We start from the raw sequence: 24,855 nt of genomic DNA on the forward strand, positions 1-24,855 counted from the left end.
CCAGATTTTTTTCATATGTATAACTATACATGACTTTCAGTGTTGGTATTTAAAAAAAAAAAAAAAAAGGCAGCTTTACACAGAGACAGTTACACAAAACAGCTTTTATAAAAATTTTTAGTAGAGAAGCTTTAAGTCAGCCTGATAGATTCAGAGAAAAAGAACCAAAGCATTAGTATGGGCAATAAGAATAGAGAACATGGAACTAGAAGAAGGGAGATATGTCTAAAGCGATCAAAAAATGAAGAATTAAAAGAGGACTTCACTGTAGTCCAGAAAATTAAACAGAGGTTCAGTCAATTCAGTTCAGTTGCTCACTCAAGTCCGACTCTTTGCGACCCCATGGACTGCAGCACACCAGGCTTCCCTATCCATCACCAACTCCTGAAGCTTGCTCAAACTCATGTCCATCTAGTGAGTGATGCCATCCATCTCATCCTCTGTCATCCCCTTCTCCTCCCACCTTCAATCTTTCCCAGCATCAGGGTCTTTTCCAATGAGTCAGTTCTTCACATCAGGTGGCACAAAGTATTGGAGTTTCAGCTTCAGCATCAGTTCTTCCAATGACTATTCGGGACTGATTTCCTTTAGAATTGATTGGTTGGATCGCCTTGCAGTCCAAGGAGTCTTCTCCCACACCACAGTTCAAAAGCATCAATTTTTCAACACTCAGCTTTCTTTATGAGCCAACTCTCACATCCATACATGACTACCATACATGACTACATGGCTTTGACTAGACAGACCTTTGTTAGCAAAGTAATATCTCTGCTTTTTAATATGTTGTCTAGGTTTGTCATAGCTTTTTTTCCAAGAAGCAAGCGTCTTTTAATTTCTGTATACAGAATTTCTGTATACTGTATAATTTCTATACAGTCAGCAAAAACAAGTCCGGGAGCTGACTGTGGCTCAGACCACGAACTCCTTATTGCAAAATTCAGACTTAAATTGAAGAAAGTAGGGAAAATCACTAGAACATTCAGGTATGACCTAAATCAAATCCCTTACGATTATACAGTAGAAATGACAAATAGATTCAAGGGATTAGATCTAATAGAGTGCCTGAAGAACTATGCATGGAGGTTCGTGAATTATACAGGAGGCAGTGATCAAGAGCATCCCCAAGAAAAAGAAATGCAAAAAGGCAAAATGGTTTTCTGAAGAGGCCTTACAAATAGCTGAGAAAAGAAGAAACGCTAAAGGCAAAGGAGAAAAGGAAAGATATATCCATATGAATGCAGAGTTCCAAAGAAAAGCAAGGAGAGATAAGAAAGCCTTCCCCTTAGTGATCAATGCAAAGAAATAGAGGAAAACAATAGAATATGAAACAGAGGCTACAAAAACAATAGAAAGAAAGGAAAGATGTCTACTTTATTCACAGTGGTATACCCAGGGCCTAACACAGTAGATGTTCAATAAATACTTACCTACTAAAGTGAATACCCCAAATCTCACTTCCATTGTGTAGCTTAGATCAAATGAGAACCCAGGAAGGAAGGGACACATTTACAGTCATTAAAGAGACAAGAAATTAGCTCAAGGAAAGCATTTGATAATGAAAAAGAATTCACATTCGATACTGACTTTTACACGTGGAAGAAAAAGCGTATAAAGTATATGAAAAAGGCAATCTGGAGCAAATGCAGTTGGTGATTTTGTCAGACACAGAGGGAAACTCTTAAGTATTTGTTAGGGAAGACAGTCAGACAAGCTGAACTTGGAAGACAGGAAACAAAGGGACATGTTTAGAGTCTCAGCCTAGGCCAGACTTTTCCTATTGGGTTATCTTACTCATTTTCAACCGTAAGAGGGAAGGATTCACTATATCCATTCAAGATATGGAAAGTGAAGTTCAGAAATGTTTAGTGTCCCAAATCTCTCAACTATTAATAATATGTAATTATTCATCAATTTTCAAACCAAGGCCTTAGTTCTCTAAGCCCAAGCCTCATTCTAAGAGATCAAAACTTACTCCAGAGCAGTAGGTGGGAATGAACCTATCAGACTGATAGATAGTAGCATAATGTCTCAAGCTTCCCAGGTAGCACAGTGGTAAAGAATCTGCCTGCCAAGCAGAGATTGCAGTTGGATCCCTGAGTCAGTAAGATCCTCTGGGGTAGGAAATGGCAACCCACTCCAGTATGCTTGCCTGGGAAATTCCCTGGACAGAGGAGCCTGGCGAGCTACAGTCAATGGGGCCGCAAAGGGTCAGGCACAACCGAGCACATCACATAGCAGCAGCATAGCATCTTGCTGCTTGTATGAGGACATAGGGACCATTATCACTGGCATCACCTGGAGTCATAACCCTGGGCCCCGCTCCAGAATTACTGAGCCCGCATCTGCATGTTAACAGATCCCGGGTTGTCTGTATGCATCTTAAAGTTTGAGAAGCACTCTTACAGACCATCGTATTACCTGGAACTCGGCACCACCTATGTGGGGGAATTTTAAGAATTTTCTAGGTTTCCCTGGTGGCTCAGATGGTAAAGAATCTGCCTGTAATGCAGGAGACCCAGGTTTAATCCTTGGGTCAGGAAGATCCCCTGGAGAAGGGAATGGCTACCCACTCCAGTATTTTCTACAACTGAAAAGCCTGTAAATAGTGAGAAGCTATGTTCCACCTGGTCCCTAGAAAATTGCATATGGGGCCCTCTTTAATTACTTCATCCTTGTTATGTACATATTGGTAAGTTCATAGGGTGGAACAGAATAAAACCAGTCCAAGGCCACAATTGCTCCAGTCTGGCATAGAGTGAGCAACGCTTCTCAGCAGCATCAAATGAAAAGGCAATTTCCCACCCAAGTTCACTCTGCTCCTTTCTATCCAAACATGTACAACAGCCAATTTTAGTTCCATCTCTACTGCTTAGACCTCAAAAACAACCCCTCACAGACTGCACGTCATGTGGGAATGGTAAAGTGTTTGCTTTGGAAACCCGCCCTGCGTTTCTATGAACTGCTGAGGCTTAGGTAACCAAGATCCAGAAGAGCAAGGGTTTCATTCTAGTGTGGTCCCTCCCACGCTCTCACCCACAAGATGCAGCTGGCTCTGGACACCTGAACAGTATAGAGTTCTCCAGGCTTCTGTCATCAACTACCCAATGGCCTTGTGAAAGCCTCTTGCCCTTCCTCCTTCCTGTGCCTCAATTGCTTCATCTGTAAAATGGACCTCACCTAGTTCACAGGGACACTAGGAGAATTAATTAGTGTTTGTAAAGCATTGAGTTTCCCTAGATGAAAGTAGCTATATAAGTGTAAATGATTATCATTATCATTATTATTGTTATTACATAAAGTATGGATGAAAGATTAAGGATGGGATTATATGTCAACCTCCTGGGGATGGTTGATTTCTGGATAAACAGAAAGGGTTGTAGACTGTTATTATCTACCCTCTTTTCCCATGTCTGTTCAGGGATTCACTACCATGTTTGCTAGGCTAATAATGCAGAAAGAATTCCTTTCACCATTGAATTCAATAAGATGGAAATGACTGAAGACTAGAAAATCCTGTGAGCTATATATCTGCAGGATCAAGTGGATCCTGCTACCCATGGGAATTGTGATCATCCAGTGAATAAATATAGACACAATTCTAAACCTAATCTACCACTGAGCCAAAAGACCAAGTCAGTGCAAATAAAAGTTTGCATTTTCCTTTCAGACATACTATAAAGGAAAGTATGAATAAATGCTAAGAGAAGTCTAAATCTCCCCCAGATGATCTCACCATACAACAAAGTTAAGGAAATCTGTGGGGGATTAAGGCCACTTCTGTTCACTCTGAATAAAATTGAATCAGCCTCATAGCATATGTTCAGTCCTTTCCATTTGCTAGGACTTGGCCCTGTAGGGTGTGTGTGTGTGTGTGTGTGTGTGTGTGTAACTGGACTGGAAGTCCCAGATGCCAGCCAGGCAGAGCTGCCCATGAAGAAACTAGGGACTTTGCGGGGAATAGCTAAGTAAGAGGCCCTTCGTGTGGGGTCCCACATTCCTGGGTGTCTATGGGTCTATGAACTCCCTGAAATAATAGCCCGAAGGCTTTTATGTCTCTGTGAATTTTTCCAGGGAGAAGGATCACTGCTTTTAGAAATTTTCAACAGATTCTGTGACCTAAAAGGATTACAATCCAAATGCCTTCCTCCCACTTATCTCACTATTCTTGGACATACTCAATTTCAGTTCCCCTGAAGCCCTAACTCACACCACTGCCTGATATGGAAGTGATATAGCTGCATCTGATTTCCCCAGCAATTCTTCTTGTATGCTGATCATTCTTAGAAATCAGTTTGATAAAGTCGACATGAGCCCTATAACCTGAATCTGGTTCTGATTTCTGTTTAGTTAGGGACACTTTGTTGTTCCACACCTTTCTCCATTTGGAATAACATTTGTGTTCTGCTCTCAAGTTTTTGACTAAACATCTAATGCTTATACAGTTGATTTAACTGCCCTTTCACCTTATTAAAATGACCAGACTGTCACTGAAATTTGGTGGAGAGGGAGCTCAGTCTGAGAAAGTATGAATCTTTTATTTTATTTCAGATAAGCTCCTGGAAAATGTACATATTTTCCAAAGCAATCAATCAGAATTCACTTGGCAACTAAGCAATCCCACAGGCCCAGTTCCCTTACGTGATTTATGAGATCTTCTCTTTCCAATAAAGCTGAAAGTACCTGGAGAATAGCTTCTCACCCAGCAGTTTTTAACTGTAACATCCAAGTGAAGCCAAGAATCCAAAGGAGCACAATGGGATGCAAAAATCCAAGGAGTGAGAAAAATAGATGGAACAAATTCTATTTGCAGGTGGAATATCCTCCTCAATTCACTTTCAAGCTCAGTGATTCTGCATTTTTAACTCATGCAAATATTAATTTAAATGCTGGTTTATACCATAATTCAGAAAATATCCTGCCACCATTGGGTAGTATAAGAAATTTTTTCTTTAATGACACAGACTACCTTGGAATAGTCAAAATAACATTGCCCTGGGAGCTTGAGTCCTGAGTCACTACCTGTTTCCTGTGTAAACTCTCAATTTCTTATTTGTAAAATGATGAGAGTCTACTAGACAGCCTTCAGTTCTAAAATTCTGCATCCGTGGAACTCCAGACAAATACTCACGGCACTGCTTGGGGGCACCCAGTTCAGGGTTCTGATGTCCCGGCTATCACCAAGAAACATGTACTGAAATGCTTCTTTATGCCAGGAGCTGTGCCTAGTGCAAGATATTTAAAATAAAGAAGACAATATTCCTGCCCTCAAAGAGCTCCTAATTCAACCATATACCATTAGTATAATATTATGGGATTAAACTAGCAGAAATCAGCAAAGTTCCATGAATACATAGTAGGAGAGAAAAAGGCATTTGAAACAAAGGAGACAGCAAGTGCAAAGGCACTGGGGTATGAGTACCTGTCAGGGGGCAGAAGCAGGGACAAAATGTGCTCAAGACCTCGCCTCCCCCCACCCCAGTGAGCCAGCCCAAGCAATCTGAAAGGAAACCCCAAGGTCTCTTTATCCTTCTCCCTATAGCTAATGTCTCCCCTACTTCCTTTGTCTGTAATCATCTTGGCACCCTCTATTTCTATAGCCAAGCAAAAGGCAGCCCCACCCAGAGAGAAGGCTACTGAAGGCTCCCCAGTTCATCCTCATTTACCATTTCTTTACCCACTGCACCTCTCCAGTCTCTGTGTTGTTTGCGGCTAATAAAAAAGAGGAAGGGTGGGACGGAAGACTGGGGTCGCCTTTCTCCCTTGCTGCTACAGGATAAAGAATTTTTTCACTTCCTCTCAATTTCCTGTTCAAATGTATTTCTTTTTTCTCTTTGTTCAATTTGATTGGCATCTCTAGAATAGCTCCTTTTCCTCTCTCCATATCTTCCATTGTAAAATAGTAACCAGATCTCTTCCCAGGGGTGTATAATGAGGAAGTAGAATGTCTGGGCAAAGTATATTCCCATAAGTAATAATGGGTTGCTCTTATAAAAGATGACATTACCAAAGAAGGAGCTTTCTGTATAAATTAATTTTCTAGCAATGTTCTGTGTTGATACTAACTCATGTTTTTATCCCATCTTCCTTGGAATGAAGGGAACATTACTGGTCAGCAGCTGAGCCAACAGTACAAAATCCAGGATTCACACCTCCTATCCAAAGTTCATACAAAGATATGACATTACTTCTTTAGTATCAAACTAGAAAGCACCTGAAACAATCTCCAATTCTTCTGAGATTAGTTAGAGACAACTTTCCCAATAGTATTTGGTCAAATAACAGATATTCCCCCAAAAAAGACTTTTTGTAATTAAATAATTTGGGGAAATCCTGGGTTTAAAAAGTTAGGCAGTCTCTCTACTACAGGACTTTCCAGTGCCTTTACTGTGCTGCTTTGGTTTGTAAATCTTCAAGAAAAGTGGTTCACAAATTTATTAGATCCTTATTCCCAGAGGATGTATGAATCACCCTGAGGAACTATTAAAAAAATCTAGAATATCAACTCCACTCCCAGAAGATGGGAGTCCACAACAGCCCTAAAGTCTCTTTTTTAACAGACACCCCAGGTGGTTCAGATGCAGAAGACCAGCATGTTGAGAAACTCTGACCTGGCCTATTTCCCTAACTAGGCTCCTCAGAATACACTTTAAGTTCAGTTCAGTTCAGTTCAGTCGCTCAGTCATGTCCAACTCTTTGTGACCCCATGAACCACAGAACACCAGGCCTCCCTGTCCATCACCAACTCCCGGAGTTTACCCAAACTTGTGTCCATTGAGTCAGTGATGGCATCTAACCATCTCATCCTCTGTCGTCCCCTTCTCCTGCTTTCGATCTTTCCCAACATCAGAATACACTTTAGGAAAAGCAAATGCTATTGTAGGGAACTAACTCAAAGTTAGTCAAAGAGAGGGTTGATTTGTTCCACTTCACTATGGTTCTCCGTCATATTAATTTGAATCATTTTTGTTATAGTTGCACGATATGACCTCATTAATGAAAAGTAATGGGCAAACTAGCAATAGACTTGAGAGGGCAGCCAGCTATTAGCAACAAGACATTCAGAAGTTCTGACATCCAGAAGTAATTCGAGCAGAGCTAATAGTATCAGTGTCAAGGTTTTCTTTGTTGAGTTTATTTTTTGGGTGATCCAAATCTAAACACTTTCTTCAACATCTTTTTAAAGGCAGAGAAAAAGGAGAACACTGTATTTGCAGGGGTGAGTGGTAAATTTAAACCATCTTAGCATTTGGCAAATTATCAGGTTTGGTCCCAGGGTTTTTGTGAATGGTGACAATTAACCACTAACACCTCTGAGTTATCAACAGTCAAGTACCAGAAAGTAAACATACCAATGGGATTTTGATTCTTTTGAATCAACAATATGTGAAATGGGTCATAGCTGCAGTGAGCCAGGAATTAAGTGTTAAATATACACTGAAGCAGTGTCAAATTGGAGAGTATTCCTACTACCTCGGTAGGACCTACTTTGGACTCAGTCTCTAATTAAGAAACAGTACCTCGGGGTACACATTGGCAGGAAGCGCTTCATAAAATGAAATCAATAATTCAAAGAGGGAAAGTTCAGTGTTATTAAAATGCAGAGTAACTCTATTCTAATTGGTTTCCTGGAAACAGTGCTAAGATTGAATATAGGTAAGATTAATTATCTGAAGATAATTAAAAGTACGTTTTTAAAATCTTTGAAAGAGTATCAATTTAAAATAAACACATTACACTTTAAAGGAAGGAGAAAATTCTGGTAAAATGAACTGCAATTATTAACATAAGTTTATTTCATTTATCTTATGAGTTTAACATTGTTATAAGACTTAATGCTAACATTAATGCTAATGTTAATTAATAACTTAGTCAACATTAAGTTATTAGCTAGCTTAATGCTACTCTGAGTGAGGACAGATTGTGTGAGTTCACTAGAGACTATTTTTATTTGACTTTTTTCAAAGATAGTAACTATGGGCACTCAAAATCTAGCTAAGGAGTTATCCTTTCATATAGTTTTAGAATCTTATATTATGAACTGTGTTATTAAAGCTATGAGGCAGTTGCAGGGATCATGGTATCTGTATTATCAAAAGACTTTCATTTGTAAGGTATAGAAACCTAATGTGGTTTGAACCTGTTTCTCATTCAACTAAAATATCAAATGCTTACCTCCTTAAGAATCTGGTCTCTCTGTACCCCTCAGCTCTGCTTTCCTGGGCATTATTCTTGGGACAATTCTTGGAACAAACTCTCCACAGATGACCAAATCAACTATTTGGCTACTCCAGAATTATATTTCACTAGCATAGCAACAAAGTAAAAAAGCAAAATGTCCCCTTCCAATAGAGTCAGCCAATGAAATAAAGTAAATGTTTGACAACTAGCTTCCCAGAGAAAAAAATGCTGGTTTGTGGCATTCGCTGATTTTTATTGTGTAAGTACTTCTACCCTGGTCAGTTTCCGCCTACTTACTTGACATCACTAAACATGGAGTTAGGAAGGGATGTGCACTAGTCCATTTTACAGCCAGCCAGCCCTTGGTATCCCTGGGGGGTTGGTTCCAAGACCACCTTCTCAGATACCAAAATGCATGGATGCCCAAGTCCCTTATGTAAAATGGTGTAGCATAGTTGGCCCTCCTATTCAGGGTTATCCAGTTTCAATTTCAGTCATCTGTTAGTTGAATCTGAGAATATGGAACCCTCCAATACAGAGGGCAGATCGTTTAGTATTTCCACCATACATACAGGTACAACACACATAAATAACTTTAAAACAATAGATAATAATAAAATACAATAATTAGAAAGCTTTGAACCTTGAGTATTCAGTAGCTGTATTTTAATATAACTTAATTGTAAATTTATATAATTTTTAATAATGACTATATTTAACAGCTGATTTGCAAAATTCCTAGAAATTAGGAATTGCAGGCCATGTGAGCCATCAGAAATCCAGGATCGTTCACAGGAGTGTAGCTTGGGCGACATGCCCACATTTAGATCCATCTCTGAGGCAGAGGGAGGTGGTGCTCTGACTGGCCAAGCCTGTTCATGTGCCTAAGGATGAAGTTAGATTGCAAGGTGTAGGCTGCAAAAGAGTCTATGATGTGGGAAAGAGTGGTTTTACAAAACATAATGAGAGAAACAGGAGAGGCAGCCAAAACAAAAGACATCCACGTCAACAGGTGAAATACCTCCCAAATAGGTAAGTAGTGAAAGTATAGGATTTATGGTCCACTTTGAGAGTAAAGTAAGATGCTATTAATTATTGTGCTGGAACCACAAATAAAGAATCTAAGGCCCTGGCAGGCTAACTGGGCTGGCTTGGAGTCACACACATCAGTAAGTAGCAAGGCCAGGACTAGAGACCAAATTTCCTGACTGCCCTCTCAGCAGGCTCCACAGAGCTTCTCAATTATAATAGTGTTCCTGTTTTTTCCTTTAGGAAGGTCTTCCAATAGAAAATCTCCAAAAAATAAAGAATTGGAATGTATTTAGTTGTTGAAATTATCTAAAATCTACTTTTTAAATTTGCATATTGTACTTTATACATTTTAAAGTTTCTTATTCAACATTTTAGCTCACCATTTATTACTAGTAGAAATAAAGAGTTTTGAGAAAAATCTGACAAAACTAGCAAAGCCTTAAAAGAATCTTATATACCCTTTGATCTAATGACTTCTGTGAATTAGTTTAAGGAACTTAAATATTTTACTTTAAGAATATTTATTATAGCCTTATTAATAAGAGTGAAAAATAGAAATAACTTAAATAGTAGCAGGCAAATAGAGAAATTATATCAGTCCATTAAAGAGCCATAAAAATGAAGCTGACCAAAAACAAAAAAAATTGACACAGAAGAAGTCCATAATATATGATTACAAATTTTGTAGGAGGAAAATGTGGTCAAAATGATAGACCATACCAGTAATGTATGTAATAATCTCTACATTGAACAAAAGTTGCTCTTGTATTTTTAAAGTGTATTTTGTCTTTTTAAAGATTATCAATTATACAAGCTGCTCAATTATTTTTTTAAATTGCCGTGCTCTGTCCACTGCAATGTCCTGACTTTCTTCATATACTCAATGCTATGCTCATTCTGGTATAAAATCAGTTGAAAACTTTTTACTGAAGATGGATCCATCACATGGCAAAAAAAAAAAAGGAATGAGAAGAAGGTTAAAAACACAAATCAAGGAAAATTCCTGTGTAAACAGTCAGTAAAAGAAGTCTGGTTTCTCTGGCCTGTAAATACTACAATTTGCAACTCTGTGCTGACTTTTCCACAACTGTTCTAATTTTATTTTAAACTGCCTACTTCAGGAAACTTTTGTAATGCAGTAGAAATAGACTTCAACTCAGATTATTTCCCAAAATTTCTCCTGTTTCCCAGGTAAAGGATGAATTCAGAAAGCCATGGGCTTTTAAGAATTCAGCAAAAAATGAGGTTTGAAAGACTTTCCAAATATAGTTTAGAAAAGAGTCAAAAGATCGAACTTTGAATTTATTTAACCAGAGGAAATTGAAGAAAGAAAATTAACTAAAGACTATGAAACAGGGAGGGGAAGATTATAGTAAGTGAATTTCTTTAAACTCACTTAAAGGAAAGTTTATAAATGCAAATTTTAAAACACACAAACATACTTTTCATTTGCAAGTCATAATGAACTTTTAGGTTACCAAATTCATCCATTGAAGATAAAATATCCAGCAGCACCCAGGGCAAGGAACCCCTGAAGGTAGAAATGCATTTCTCTAGAAACATGTTTATTTTGCCATTAAGTAGTAAGTGAAGGAGTGAAAGAAGAAACAAGGACGCTTCTATTGAAATATTTGCTTCAAGGCCCAGATTTTAAAATTACAGCTATTGCATCAGAAAGAGGACTTGAAAACTGAAATTGTGAGTTTGGATCCTGGCTTTGCAATTTACCAGCTCCGTTACCTTAGAAATATAACTCCACCTCAGTATTTCAGTCTTAAAATTTGGGTAATATTTTAACAATTATGTAGTTGCAACAAGCACAGTGACTGGTACATATTAGATGCTCAATAAATATTGGTTAAACGAATGAAGGGTGTTTGCAAGATTACCTTGCAAACTGTGTAACCAACAGTACTTCCATATCACCTAACAGCCCTTGACACAATAACATATGTTAACTTATTTATTTTTTGTTTTCTGTCCTCCTCAACTAGAGGCAAGCTGTATGAAAGCAGGATTTTTTTTTTCTTTCTTTCTTTTCTGGTGTTGCTTCTCAATTGCTTTCACCTTTAAATTTAAAACAAGGATCTCAGGGCAGAGTTTGTCTTTCAGGCCCTCTGTTCTCATATGATCTTGGTGACCAGAATAATACACCTATAGCAGAAAACAAATGATCTTGGTTCTGAATTACCAAAGGCTTCATACAGTAAAGGGGCTTCCCTGGTGGCTCAGACAGTAAAGCATCCACCTGCAATGCAGGAGACCATGTTTCCATCCCTGGGCCAGGAAGATCACCTGGAGTACAGAATTGCAGCCCACTCCAGTATTCTGCCGGAGAAGGCAATGGCACCCCACTCCAGTACTCTTGCCTGGAAAATCCCATGGACAGAGGAGCCTGGTGGGCTACAGTCCATGGGGTCGCGAAGAGTCAGACACGACTGACGCGACTTAGCAGCAGCAGCAGCCAGTATTCTGCAATGCAGGAGAGCTGGGTTCCATCCCTGGGTTGGGAAGATCCACTGGAGAGAAGAATGGCTACCCACTCCAGTATTCTGGCCTGGAGCATTCCATGGACTATACAGCCCATGGGGTCACAAGGAGTCCGACACAACTGAGCAACTTTCACTTTCACTTTTTATTTCCCGCATTCTTGCTTGGAGAAGTCCATGGACAGAGGGGCCTGGCAGGCTACAGTCCATGGGGTCACAAAGAGTCTAACACAACCGAGCAACCAGCATACTAACACAGTGCATACAATTTTCTCTTAATAAGAGTTCTGTCCTGACCTTGGTAAAATGTGTTTAAGTGAGCCAATACACATCTTGGGATGAGAAAGCTCCAGAAGATATAAGGTCAGCTTACACTATATAAATATCAGCCGACTGTCAATAAGAAACTGATCTCCCTTTCCCTTAAGCATAAGCTCTGAGGGCAGGGATCTTTCTCCACTGGGTTTGCCACCGTACTCCAGCACCTGGTATACTGTCCCTCAAAAAACCTTGTGAAAAGAAATATTTTGAAAGTGAACTTTCTCTCTGATGACACTTCAGAGTACAAAGCTGCTGTTAGACAGTGAAAGGCAAGTCTATGCATTGGGCCTGATGTCCAAAAGACAATTATCATAATCTTAACAGAGTTAAGATAGAGACGGAGGCTGAATGCAAGGAAAGAGAACAGTGGTATGTAACTGAGGAGAAGAAAACTCCTGTCTTTCTGGACTGATCATTCCTAGAAACAGAAGCCTGAAGATGATGGAGCCGTGTTAGGCTATAGCTCCCAACCCAAGGTGAACACGCATAAAAATAAATCTGCCAGTAAGAATGAACTTGGTTTCTGTATTTTAAAAGGGAGTTATGCATAATTGTCACCCTCTCTTTAAAGAATTTGTTCTTGGTCACCTAGAAAAACTACAACAGAGAGAAAATGAACTGAAATCAATTTTCCCCACTTAATGCCTTAAAGCAGCTTAAATTTTAGCTGTTTCACCAGAAAGTGATTTCTTTTATCCTCTCAGACAAGCTGAGCTATCTCAGTGCTTTCTTCCTGTGTGTTCTAACTGACAGATAATTAAACAACGGTTGGGAGACTGCATTCACAAAAGTGGTAAGGTGCCTTTTTGAACCTCTTAGTATTACCTGAAAAGCCCCTGTCATATCAGAAATTGTGACTTCCTCAGTTTCCCTAGTTGTTGACACCTCAAGCAAATAATTAAAGTTAGGAATGTTCCATGTGGTGTTCCCAAAATACAGTATTCCTCTCAGACTTGTGAGCGTAAATAAAGCAGAAAGTTGCATTTCCTCTTAGATGGAGTGCACAGACTCTTAGAAAAGGCCTATAGAGATTTCCTGTAAAGCAAGGAGCCATGAAAAGGCCCAGTTTCCCACCACAAACAGTGACAGATATTAAAATGAAGACTTACATGATGCCCCTTGAAAACTAATGTGTGTGACAATTCTTGATCAACACCATGGAAATTGGAATGTTTCTTTTATCCTTCTGAACCTTCTTGCAGTGACTCCGCAGTTCCCTTCATACACAGGCAGGAATGCTCTTGGCAAGCTTTCTAGACAGAAAAGAAAAGAAAGAGTTCAGCTTTGAAATTCTCGACATGATTTAATGGACGCTTCAGACAGAGAAAATGGAAACTGTTGGCCAAAGCTCAGGCTGCATCATTACGAAGCAGACCTACCTGGATACCATGGGGGCATCATCTCCAACCATCATGGGTGGAACAAACAGATTAGCAATAACTGTAAGTAACAAGTCTGCATGGCAATGTCTGCAAAAGCAGAGCCAGGGCATGAACTAGGATCTTTCCCAACAAGCATTCCCACTGAGGCTCTCAAAAGCCAGCTACACAATCCAAGCCAAAGCCCTACTCTCCAAACTACTTATAGCAGCGTTTTAATAGTCGACAAAACTCAGACACTGGTTTTGAAAGGCTGAGTCAAAAAAAATTCTCACACAATAAAACATAGGCTTTATCCCTAAGATTGTGTTATAAATTTAAAATGTTTTCTGCGGAACTCCTTTTAACCATTAGATATTCTATCAATTAGAGAGTCTATCAAAATATACAGAATACTAGCTGTATGTGATCTTTGCAAGGAAAAGAAAAAGACCATAATTACTGAAATATACTTGGGTTTTGACAGGAGTCATGGCTACAGAAAAAGAGCCAGTATGGAGTGTTGGCTTCACTGTCTGGGACCAGGATTCTGCAGATGAACACTGTGCAATCAGTTCGTTCACATTTTAATTGCACTGTGGTGGAATTGTAAAACTCATAATTTTAAAGGGAATTGTATGTATGAAACCCAACAGTATTTCTCTTAACAATTTTATTTTATTCTGTCCATATACTATTCTCTCACAATTAAAATAAGTAACTGATTTCTTGACCTGTCACAAGTCTCTGATGAATAATCAATTGACTTAGTGATTCTGCAATTTATATTTAAATAAAAAGGGAAGAGGGATTTCTTCCAAGAAGTTTTTTTTTTTTTTTTTTTGATGAACCTTACTTAAATGATGCTTAAAATAAAACACAAAAGTACTAAAAACAATTCAAAATTACATTTTCTACTCCATCTTCACTCATGACATTTCAAAGACTCAGGAGAAGGGAAACTAATGACATGAAAAATAGTGTGGGAAAACAAAGAAGCAGGAATTTGATAGGACAGGTTATTTCTATACTTGGATTTAGCCCAGTTCATCTGCCTAATATTCTGACCTGTGTGTTTATCCAAAGATTTTCTTAGAGACAGATTAGGTATACTGAAAGGAACTTTGTAAGCAGAATTCTTTTTTTAAGCATGAATTTAGCTACTGATGATCAGTGTGATCAAGTTACAACCTCTCTAACTCTCATGTGTAATATGGGGTTGATCATTCAAACTTCACAATGGCAGGTTGAGGAGTCAATAAAGTAATGCATGTGAAAATTTTTGGTTAAGTACAGTCTGTGGTTGGATGTGAAATTCTAATTGAGTATCCCATTCAGAGGGAGACAGGCTGGACCACAGGAGTTAATGGAGCACTCTGATCCTCTCAGGAAGTGGGGGTTCTGTTGGCTACAGGTTGGGTGAACAGCAATGCTGAACAAGGAACCCAGGGCACTGTCCTAGGGTTGACATAAACCCAAAACCTACCAGGTATTAACCACATGTCACACATTTTTAAAAGCATTTTGAATATGTTAACCAATTTATACCTGACAACAACCATCTAGAGGTACCATCATGATCACCCTCATTTTACAGGTTGAAGAACTGAGACAAAGAGGAAAATACAAAAAGACTCACCTCCCGAGGCTCAGGAGCTTGGATTCTTAATGCCTCTCCCATCCCCTCCAGCAGAGAACAAAGCTCGAAGCCTGAATAGGGCTGAGAAGACCAAAGAGACCAGGGGTCTGAACAGAGAGCTGCAGGCTGCTGGGCTTGGGGTCCTGGGGTATGGGGCAGTGGGGAGGCCAATGGTCATCAGCAGGGGTGACCAGGTTCCAGTGCAGAAGAGGAGAACAGGATCAGGATACATTGCATTTACTTCAGCAGGCAGAGCAAGAACAGAGGCTGAGCCACAAGGATGCAGCAGAACCAGACATTTCTCTCCACTGGAAGTGAGCACCGTGCTGTGTGAGCAAAACTGGAGGAGCCCCTGGAAAAGGGCAAGGAGGAACCACCTACACAGACATTACTGAAAGCAGAAGAGACTCCAACATCTTTCATCAGCAATTGTTTCGTTCCCCAGGGGAGCGTGGAGCCTGGAGACCAAGATCAGGTCATGTGGGAAGATACATCTGCAGTCGTGTATCCACATGAGGTCTTCAGCTCACTGTTCCCTCTACTTGGAATGCTCTTCCCCACATTCCTGCAGCCTTTCACTGGCTTTGTTTGGGTGTCTGTTCAAAGTCACTCTGGGGAGCTCTCTGCATCCTGACCTGGCTTTCACACATCAAGCACCAGCTGTAATCATTTCATTCATCATCTTTCCTTCAACTGGAACGTTGAAGGACTTTGTCTCCTTTCCTGCTGTACTCCCAAAGCCTTTAACTGTGCCTAGTCCATAATAGAGGCTTTGTGATGTTTGTTGACTGACTGAATGTGTCAGAATGTGTTCACATCAATAGCAAGGTAAACGCATTTAGGATAACAACTAGAAGGAAGCTAAGAGTTCAACCTGGTGAATCCCAGATCTTTTTTTTTCTTTTAATCTATAGAATGCCTTCTTGAAGGACTAAGATATAAGCAAGAAAAGCCTTATTAACTGTGAACCCTGGAAGTGAGGGAGAGGCACTCTCTAGGAAGAAATGTAGAGAATTGTTTGGAGAGCACTTCTCTAGACCAACTGCTTCGTTTTCAGTAGAGGAACTTGAAGCTCAGAGAGGTTACATAATTTGCTGGAAGTCACTAAGTCCAAAAGTTAGTTCTCATGAACTCCAGTCTCACTGAAGACCATATTTGCTAGTTACCTGTTTTGAACTGGGCAGAATGAAGGTTCTGGCCCCTTGATTAGATTTTATGTAATAGTTACTCTGTCTGCAGAGTCCTCAGTTTTGCAATTTCTGAATATTATAAACTCAAGCTCTAGGTAAAGAGTTTCATTTCTTCTTTGTTGTAGTTCTGACTAAAATTTGGCAAACACAGGAAATGGCCCAACATGAGTTTGTCCAACCTTCTTAATACCGTTTCCCTCACGAAGCCCTCCCGTGCACACCCAGGATCTTAGCCTCATCTCTTTTGGCAGCTCAGCAGTGTTCCTCTCTCCCCCAGTCCTCCCCTCCTCTGTACAAAGTTGAGCCACACATGTTCCACATCTGTGAAAATGCCCTCCAGCAGCTACACACTCCAAAACACTTACATACACAATTCCTCCTGCGTATATGCACGTGCTTTGCCCTCTCTCTCTTAATCTCTCTCCCTCCTTCCTTCCTTTCCCTCTTCCTCCCTTTTATTCTGTCTCCCTTTCTCCTCCCTACAACCCCACTCAGCTCCTGCTGTGATAGGCTCTTCCTTCACCTCTTGCAATCCAAGCCTCCCTCTCCTTGGTGCCTCTCTCCTCCAGCTCTGCCAGGCTTGACTCATTTGCCACTTCCCTCCATTCCATGGCTCTTGCATATGGCAGGGGGGAGTGGGACCATTGGCCATGAGTAGCAAGTGATATGTTATGATGGAAAATTCTTCTCTAAATGAAACTCAGCCATCTGGCAAAATGTGCAACCAGGGGAAACCAAAGCAAGAAGGAAAAATCCATGCAACGTTTGCTCATTTCAGGTTGGGGAGGAATATAAAAATAGAAGATGGTCTACTCTAAGCCATCTAGTTAGCATGGAACAGAAAGTAGAACCACCTGAATTAGTAAGAGAAACACCCATATTCCAGTCTGTGTACATAATACTGAAATTCAATATCTGAAATCAAGTTTTGCAAAGAGAAGTTTGTGGTAGACAACATTTTTAATGAAGTTGGTTGGGGACAAAATTTACACTTCTGCTTGATATAACCTATAAATAACACTGCTTTGATCTTCCTGAGTAAAAGTAAAAACTATCCCATGGGAGATTTTTCCTTAAGTTTTTTAACCTTATAAAATATTTTAATGTCAAAATTAAAAAATTACCTAACATTTCTCTTTTGTATCCATATTCTAAGTCTTTCTGATTTTTAAATATTCTACTCATGTAACCTTAAATCAGAACAGAAGGTCAAAGTTTAGAGTAAGAATCATAATATATCCCTTCTCATAAAAAAGCTATACATCAACCACAATGAAGATTTTTCCACTTTATTTTCAACTGAGACAGAATTTTGGCATGAAGCAGAGAAAGAATGTGCTTTATGAAAAACAGACAATGCTGACTTTTCCATAACTTGGCTCTATCAAGTAGAAAGTTCTTTTCTAACAATGAAAATGCAAGACTATTTATGTTTGAATAATAATCATATTTGAATTAGTCACATCATATTGGATATGAATTATCTATGTGCAATGTGGGGAAAGGGAGTGGTAATTATCAGAACAACTTCAAGGCCCTCTTAGTTCCCCCAAAATGCGAATAAGATGACAATATGCAAATTTCAAAACATTGTAATCAGTCCTTCAAGAACAACTCATTCCTGGCTCTTGCCAATGGTATGTGTCCTGTGAAGGGATCCAAGAGGCAACATTTGATCTGCCCCAGAGGACCAGGATCTTTCTGTCGGGCACACATTCCACACATGTGAAACTATAAACTTGGACCCTGTCTTTCAAAACGTTATTTCTTTCCTGCTCTGTGCTATTGTTACTTTGGGCTCTGGGTGCCAACCTCTCACGTATTCCACAAAGCTCCCCTCAAGGAGGGCGTCTGTGGCTGAGATGAAGAAAGGAAGAAAGCCTCCCATCTCCCAGCTTGACGGTGAACTATTTGTTTTCACTGTTTCTCTCTTCCTCTACCTTAATCTACTTCTTGGAGTTGTGGCAGTGCCAAAGGAAATATTGATTGGTAAATCCGGAGTAGTTAAGACTCTTTGGATTAGAAGTGACAGAAGAAAACTTCACACTAACTAAAGCAAGAAAAAAAAAATAGGTGAGTTATTATAATGATATAGAGGTGATCACACACCCCAAGACAGGACTGCAGCTGGGCTTCAGGAAGACAAGAACAGGAAAGAAAGAAAAGGGGTCAAGAATTTCTCCACCTCTCCTTCAGACTCTTCTGTCTCATCTTTCCAAACATGATACTACTTTGTTCAACCAAGTGAATATAAAATGGACACTCATTGCTCTTGAGTTCAAACATTAAAGTTCTAGTCTGTCAGAGAGACAGACTCAGAATCCTGCAAAAAAGGTTGTGACTGGCTCCACCACACACCCTTGGCCTAATTAGTGGTCCTGGGGAGGGTGGAGTCGTCTCCCCAGGAACTGCTGTAGGCCCACCCTTCAGAAGGCCTAAGAGGTCAGTGATTTTCTGGACAGACACAAGATAAGCAATTACTTGGTGATCGAATCAAGAAAACTTGCCAAGAAGTGGAGTCAGAGTGATAAGAAAGAAAAACTATTTTAGCCATCAGAAAAAATATATACATTTGTGATGGACAAGCCTTGCTGCTGCTGCTGCTACTAAGTCGCTTCAGTCATGTCTGACTCTGTGCAACCCTATAGACGGCAGCCCACCAGGCTCCCCCATCCCTGGGATTGTCCAGGCAAGAACACTGGAGTGGGTTGCCATTTCCTTCTCCAATGCATGAAAGTGAAAGGAGAAAGTGAAGTCGCTCAGTCATGTCTGACTCTTAGTGACCCCATGGACTGCAGCCTACCAGGCTCCTCTGCCCATGGGATTTTCCAGGCAAGAGTACTGGAGTGGGGAGACAAGCCTTGCTGCTGCTGCTGCTAAGTCGCTTCAGTTGTGTCCGACTCTGTGCAACCCCATAGATGGCAGCCCACCAGACTCCCCTGTCCCTGGATTTTCCAGGCAAGAACACTGGAGTGGGTTGCCATTTCCTTCTCCAATGTATGAAAGTGAAAAGTGAAAGGGAAGTCACTCAGTCGTGTCCGACTCTTCGCGACACCATGGACTGCAGCCTACCAGGCTCCTCCATCCATGGGATTTTCCAGGCAAGAGTACTGGAGTGGGGTGCCATTGCCTTCTCCAAGATAAGCCTTAAATAAGTGTAAATCAGATAGAATCCAACATAATGGAAAGAAGAAATGTGTAACTTGGGTGACTTATGAGGAAGCATTTCTCAGCCCTTCTCAGAAATCCCCAGGAAAATGATCCCCCTGAATTGTAGTTGACATAGGGTGAGGCTTCTTAAACTCTGACAGTTTTCTTTTTAAACTTTGTGGGAGAGTTGGGGTTGGTGGAGAGGAGGCTGAGTGCACAGAGGGACAGCTTGAGAAGAAATCGTTTGGCTAGGGTGTCACAGAGCTCCACTCCACTCTGCCCGGGAGACCACAGGAGCAGGAGCTTCTCCATGGAGCCATGGAAAAGCCCGTGACCTCTGCAATCAGTTCCACCTCCATCTGCTTCTTTGACTGTGGTTCCTTCCGTCTATAAAGCAAAGAACAGTTTGAAACCAGGCTCTGGTATAGACAGCTCCACCATCAACATCTCCCAGACCCAGAACTGGGCACAATGAGTGCTGTCAAATTCCTGCATGTCAATTACACATTATCATGGCAGCAGCGTCTCCCCAAGATAAACGGAATGTTGAGAACATGAAGTGCCTTTGTAAACGGGAAGGATGCACAATGTATTACACAAGGCAATCAACTCACATTCACATCCCCTAAGGGACCCTCCCAGACTTGCACCCAAAGGCGGGAACCCAATTGTTAACAAGGGCAAGGCCTTGTGGGTAGGGTTTTTTTTTTTTTAAGGTATGAAAGGCCTTAGAATGAACGAGCATGGAATCTAACAATGAACATTTGACTTGTATTAAAGGGAGTCCATCCTAGAATACCAGCATTTGAATCAGAGCAATGAACATGAAGGCAGCAACCAGCCGGCTGCATTAAGAGCTTAACAGTGAGCAGGCTGCCGGTGCGCCCACATCAACTGCAGCCCACTCACGGGAAGCAGAAACCCATGTGTTGCCTTCCTCCCAGCTGCCCCAGCAGAACACTCATCCTCCAGGAGAAAGATACAGATCTCAACAAAGCCTTGCCCTCTCTGCCTCGCTTCTCCCCTCCTGGAAGCTTCAATCCCATGGAAAGTGTTACTTGAGACAACAGGAGAGAAAGAATGAGAAATCCACAGGAACAGGGCAAACACGAGCCCATTCAAATAAAAGAAGGTGTTGCTGACTGTTAATTCCCAAAAGTTCACAAATAACATTACCAGTCAACTTGGTAATGAGAGACATGCTATAGAGTTATAAATTTCATCTGAAAGAAGATGAATTTTGAGGGCTTATTTGACTCCTCGCCAAAGAGTTTTCCAAAGACCCTAGGACCATTTATCTCCAAGCGGGGAAAGGCTTTGTTACAAACCTACAAAATTTTAGCTTCTGTCACCTCCACCCTTCTGAGGACTGTCACTGATACTGAAACCCAAATGAGCTCTTTGTCCAAAAAGACTCACTCCTTCCATCTATCCATCCGTCAGTCGTCTTTCATTAATTTATCAAATACTTTGCCCCACCACCACCATTTCTACTATATCCCAGGCACTGTACTAGTTCCTGGAGATGAAACAATGAATAAGACATCAGCACCACTCTTAAGAGGGCTTTCCCGGTGGTGGCTCAGCAGTGAAGAACTGGCCTGCAGTGCAGGAGACACAGGAGATGTGGGTCTGATCTTTGGGTCGGGAAGATCCCCTGGAGAAGGGCATGGCAACCCACTCCATGCTCTCCACTATTCTTCCCTGGAGAGTCCTATGGACAGAGGAGCCTGGTGGGCTACAGTCCAAGGGGTCACAAAGAGTTGAACACAACTGAAGTGACTTGGCATGCACGCATGCTACTCTTAAGGGGTTTTCAGTGGGTGGAGGAAAAACCGTGAGAGAAACAACATGTAATATTCTTGCCTGCAATCTCCTAGAAATTTGGCAATCTTGCCTGAAAGTTCTAACCCTATTCAAGCAGGGTATGGCACATTTTCCACCTATTCTCCACAGTCAAAGGGTTTCAGTGCTGGAAATGATTACTTTTTCTGATCAAGGAAGAACCAAATATCAAAATAAAGTATCATCCATCATTTGAAGAAAATCTAGTGGAAAAAGCAAATAAATTACAATCTTCAGAAAGAAGGGCCAGTTTACAGGGGTATTAAAAAATGAAACAAAATGTCTTTAAATGAAATGTGTAAGATAGAAAAAGTAAGTTTCAGCAATTACACATGTGCCTAAGAGGCTGAATGCCAGGACAAGGGTGGAGTTAAATCAAACATGTAGTCCTAAATCGTAAATCGGATCCTGCTACTCTTTTATTTAAAAACCTTCCTTGGATGGTGATAATCATTTTGAAGTATATAAATGTATCAAATCAATATGTTATACACCTTAAAATTATAGCTCAGCTGGTAAAGAATCTGCCTACAATGCAGGAGACATGGGTTCGATCCTTGGGTCAGGAAGATCCCCTGGAGGAGGGCATGGCAACCCACTCCAGTATTCTTGCCTGGAGAATCCCATGGACAGAGGAGCCTGGCAGACTACAGTCCATAGGGTTGCAAACAGTTGGACACAACTGAGCAACTAACACTTATGTCTTACATCTTAACAAAGCCGGAGGAAAAAAAAATAGAGATCTCACTTGGCACCCTGTTGCTCATATAACAAAATCTGAATACACATTCTCACACAAACAGTTGGTTCATTGGTTCATTCATTCAGCAAAGTCTACAACATGCTGTGTAACGTTCTAGGCCATGGGAACACAGGCCATGACCACTGCATTAAAGAATTTCAGTCCAAATGAGGACACAGATTTTTTAAAAAACTGATACAAAGCCCTCGGAGCTGTATCACACTCTATACAAGGTGTCATGGGAGCACCAAGAACAGAGAGCTGAATTCCTTCCCACGGCAAAGGGAAAACAAGAGAAGGCTTTAGACAGAATAGATTTTCACATGAAGATTCAAAGGATAAATGGGAATTCTTTAAGAGACAGAAGAAAAAAGGCAACACAGCCTATTAATCAGAACAAAAGGACTGAAGCATAACTTTTTTTAAATTTTCCACTTTTTTTTAGTTTTTTTAATTAATTAATTTTAATTGGAGGATAACTTCTTTACAATAGGGTGGTGGTTTTTAACCTACATTGACATGAATCACCCATTGGTGCACATGTGTCTTTCCATCCTGAACCCCCCTCCCACACCCCCCACCCTATTCCTCTGGGTTGTCCCAAAGCACTGGCTTTGAGTACCCTGTGAAACATAATTTTTTACTTATTCTTCTCTGTGGAATTATCCAGTTGTTTGGATGGATCAGTCCAGCAAGACAAGGAGATTATGCCTGTATATACAGCCCGTACCAGGCAAATTTAACTCTGGGCTTTAAGAAATGAGAGCGTTCCTAGGACTGTTTTCATATCTGAGCCCTTTATCTGCTTGAAGATTTTGCAGAAGTGTTTTGTATGAGAGCAGAAGTTTACCATTTTCAGTCAAGTTTTATAAACCTATTAAGATTTTTTTCAATGTATTTATTATTTGGTTGCTTTTTAATCTAAAAATCAATGATGCTTTTAGTAAAAAGTGAAAGGAAAGTTGAGAATGATCCAGATAATTTGATACATATAAACTTTATTGCATCAGTTCAGTTCAGTCACTCAGTCGTTTCCAAGTCTTTGCGACCCCATGAATCGCAGCACGCCAGGCCTCCCTGTCCATCACTCCATCACCATCTCCCGGAGTTCACTCAAACTCACGTCCATCGAGCCCGTGATGCCATCCAGCCATCTCATCCTCTGTCGTCCCCTTCTCCTCCTGCCCCTAATCCCTCCCAGCATCAGAGTCTTTTCCAATGAGTCAACTCTTCGCATGAGGTGGCCAAAGTACTGGAGTTTCAGCTTTAGCATCATTCCTTCCAAAGAAATCCCAGGACTGATCTCCTTCAGAATGGACTGGTTGGATCTCCTTGCAGTCCAAGGGACTCTCAAGAGTCTTCTCCAACACCACAGTTCAAAAGCATCAATTCTTCGGCGCTCAGCTTTCTTCACAGTCCAACTCATATCCATACATGACCATTGGAAAAACCATAGCCTTGACTAGATGGACCTTAGTTGGCAAAGTAATATCTCTGCTTTTGAATAGGCTATCTAGGTTGGTCATAACTTTCCTTCCAAGGAGTAATTGTCTTTTAATTTCATAGCTGCAATCACCATCTGCAGTGATTTTGGAGCCCAAAAAAAAGAAAGTCTGACACTGTTTCCACTGTTTCCCCATCTATTTCCCATGAAGTAATGGGACCAGATGCATGATCTTTGTTTTCTGAATGTGAGCTTTAAGCCAACTTTTTCACTCTCCTCTTTTACTTTCATCAAGAGGCATTTTAGTTCCTCTTCACTTTCTGCCATAAGGGTGGTGTCATCTGCATATCTAAGGTTATTGATATTTCTCCCGGCAATCCTGATTCCAGCTTGTGCTTCTTCCAGCCCAGCATTTCTCATAATGTACTCTGCATAGAAGTAAAAGAAGCAGGATGACAGTATACAGCCTCGACGTACTCCTTCTAAGCATTAGAAAATAATTTAGTAATAATGTGGTAATTTAGGTTATGTCACATCTGAATGATAAGATGCATTTATCAAAGAAAGTCTTCTTGGTACCAGACTTGGTGCTGCATCGTTGAAAAGACATAGCTCACCCTCAGCATACATTCTAGCAGGAAAGACAATAAATGGGAAATTGAGTTTAAGAGATCATGAGAGTTGTGACACAGGCTTGAAGGAAACACAGAGTGATGTGATGGGCAGCTCCTCTTCTCTGGGGCTGTGATACTTTGGCAGAGACTGAATGGAAACCTGAAAATCAATCTGTACTCTAGAGTTAATGTTTCATTATTATCTCTACATGGACTAAATTAATTATTGTTTAAAAGGGAATAGAATGTACTTTGGAGCTGGACGCACAGAATCTGGCTTTGGGTGAGTTGCTTCTCTTTTCTGGGCATCTGCTTCCTCCTCTGCAATTTGGCCATAATGATATCCATCTAACCAAGCAATGAATGGAACTACAGAAGGAAAATACAATAATGTATCAGATACATGCTTCTGTATTAGTCATTTATATTACCCAGCAACCTTAGAACATAGGCACCATTATTACCCTCATTTTGTAGATGAGGAAACTGAGCATCCATAAGGTAGAAATGGGATTTAAATGAGGGCAATTTGACTGCAAATCCCCATGCTTTTAAAATACTGTTCCCCAGTATTAGCACTTGACAGTCAGGGCTCAGTCATCTTCCCTTCACTTTGGGTGAACACAATTTTAGAAAACAGAAATCCTTTTACAAGTTTATCCTATGAAAATAATGAATGAGCACAAAGAGTTACCTAAAGAACGCCCATCACCTGTTAAATAACATTTATTTAAAATTATTTTAATGTTAATGTCCAACAAATATATCATAGAGCCATAAAATAATGGTTGTAAAATATCAAATGACACGAAGAAATGTTCATTATATGTCAACTGAAAAGCAAGTTAAACTT

The 24,855-nt window shown here is 40.4% G+C and overlaps 1 long non-coding RNA gene across 1 annotated transcript in view; it reads right to left on the reverse strand.

Annotated features, from left to right (window-relative positions):
- LOC139183114 (uncharacterized) overlaps positions 1–15,794 on the reverse strand; it is a 235,075-nt gene extending 219,281 nt beyond the window's left edge. Inside the window, exons 1-2 of the long non-coding RNA XR_011566597.1 lie at positions 15,018–15,794; positions 13,130–13,273 (exon numbers count right to left, since the gene is read on the reverse strand). This is a non-coding gene — a long non-coding RNA (uncharacterized lncRNA). The remainder of the gene's footprint in view (positions 1–13,129; positions 13,274–15,017) is intronic.
- Between the last annotated feature and the right edge of the window lie 9,061 nt (positions 15,795–24,855).

The sequence above is a fragment of the Bos indicus genome, chromosome 5, assembly GCF_029378745.1.
Source record: "Bos indicus isolate NIAB-ARS_2022 breed Sahiwal x Tharparkar chromosome 5, NIAB-ARS_B.indTharparkar_mat_pri_1.0, whole genome shotgun sequence".
NCBI classification, from domain to species: domain Eukaryota; kingdom Metazoa; phylum Chordata; class Mammalia; order Artiodactyla; family Bovidae; genus Bos; species Bos indicus.